The sequence below is a fragment of the Octopus bimaculoides genome, chromosome 3 (genome assembly GCF_001194135.2).
Source record: "Octopus bimaculoides isolate UCB-OBI-ISO-001 chromosome 3, ASM119413v2, whole genome shotgun sequence".
Classification (NCBI taxonomy): Eukaryota; Metazoa; Mollusca; class Cephalopoda; order Octopoda; family Octopodidae; genus Octopus; species Octopus bimaculoides.
The window spans coordinates 69419902-69422377 of NC_068983.1; positions in this window are offsets into that span (position 1 = coordinate 69419902).

The following is a 2476-nucleotide window of genomic DNA, read 5'->3' on the forward strand; positions in this document are numbered from 1 at the left end:
TATATATATGTATGTATATGTATGTATGTACGTATGTATACAAACTTATGTGTGTGTGTGTGTGTGCAGATATATGTGTATATGTATGCGTGCAATATATGTGTATGTTTATCCATATATATGTATACTACATACATCGCATTACATACATATGCATATATATACGTGTGTGTGTGTGTGTATGTATGTATGTATGTATGTATGTATGTATACATCTTCGTCATACATATGCGGTTATATTTATTTTTAACAGTCAGAATAATTATTATAAAATATTATTACTGCCAGTGCAGCATATTACATTCGCTGAGTCCTATATTTCAGTCGTGGACATTCCTAGTTTTAGGATTAGGAATACAAATATGTGTGTGTGTATTTATGCATGTATATGAACGCGCGACTGTGTGTGTGTGTGTATTTATACTATATGTATATATGTGTGTATACATTATTTCATTCTGTTGTTTCTATTCGTTGTTGGTCTCTTCTCTGTCTATTGCTGTTTGTATCTCCTGTCTACCTCTGTGTGTGTCTTTCTCGTCTCTCTGCAACCATATATATATATATATATATGTGTGTGTGTGTGTGTGTGTGCGTGTGTGTGTGCGTGTGTGTGTGTGTGTGTGTGTGTGTGTGTGTAATGCACTCACACACACACACACACACACACACACATATCGGTATGAAAATTTCTATAAATGTTCCTCTCTCCCAATCTCTCTCTTTCGTCCACCTCTCTCTCTCTCTCTCTCTCTCTCTCTCTCTCTCTCTCTCTCTCTCATTCCCCTAGTGATTTACTCTTTCTGTCTTCCTCTCTCCAACTTCTGTCTTACACATCTGCCTTTCTTTGCTGCTTTATTTCATTCGCCATTTCACCCTGTAATGTAAAGATAAGGTGTTTTAGCCACGAGAAATATACATAAAAAAAAAGGGAAAAGAAAGAATAAGAAGAGGATGAGGGGAAGGGAAAGAGTGATCAGTAACATGAAGAAATAAAGAATCGACGAAAGAATGAAAAAATGGTGTGGGGGGGGGAGGACTGGCATGAAGGAAAATTGAAAAAGAAAGAATAAACAAAGACATAAATGCCGGATTTCTTGTGATGTACAAATAAATTTAATATAACGTGTATGTAATGCATGCGTGCATGCATGCATGTATGTATGTATGTATGTATGTATGTATGTATGCATGATTGTATGTATGTATGTATGTATGTATGTATATGTGTGAGTATACGTGAATGCATGTATATATGAATGTACATGCAAATATGTGTATGTGTGTCTGTGTATAAATCTATCTGTTTTGTCTCTGCATATAGATATACGTATATACATATATATTCTGTATTATACATATACACACACATTCACTCACTCACTTATATATACGTATGTATGAATGTACGTAACTCTGTATGTACTATATATCTATCCTCGCTTGTATTCATGCATGTATATACCTATTTATATATGTATGTATGTATGTATATATTTTTTAATATACAGACAACCGTTTCAGTTCAATTTAGTTCATTCCCATTGTATGAATTTTGTGTGCAAACGTGTGTGCATCTGTACATATACATATATATATATATATATATCCATGTGTGTATGTCTGTGTACGTGTGCGTGCGCAATGTGCGCATGTGCATTCAAGTATAATAGCGTAGGCACGTACGTCATTGTGAATATATATATATATATATATATATATATAAAGAGCGTGTGTACGTGTGTGTATGTACACATATAGATATGCATGCGTATATATATATTTGTAGGAAGTTACGTATGTTCGCGCTCATATGTGTGTGTGTGTGTGTGTGTGTGTGTGTACGTATGTACGTGTGTGCGACTGACCATGTGTGTATGTGTGTGTAAATGTTAGTGCTGTTTGTCTATGTACGTGAATTCATATATAATGAGTTTTCGGATAATATGAATGAAGATCAAAGGAAAAGCTAAATTGTACATATGTGTATGTTCGTCTATATCTTTGTGTGTGGTTATATGTTGCGTGTATGTTGTGAGTGTGCACATGCATGTCTGTACTTGTGTATATGTATTTATGTATTTATGCGTAATGTATGTATGTAAGTATAAACGGATGACTGGATTGGTGGATGGATGGACGGATGTGTGTTATGTTCGTACACATATATGTCTACATACATTCATATATTAGATGCATAGAAAAGGAGAGAGGAGGAGGAGGACGTGCGAGTATAGAAATCGGGAGAGGAAATATCTAGTGATAGTGAGAGAGGGGTAGTTATAGATGTATTAATAGAAATAAGTGTAGGAGGGAGGAGAGGAGGGAGGAGAGAAAGAGAGAAAGACAATGAAAAAACAGACACACAGATAGACACACAGACACACATACACACACAAACACACAGACACACACACACACACACACACACACACACACACACACACACACACACACACACACACACACACACACA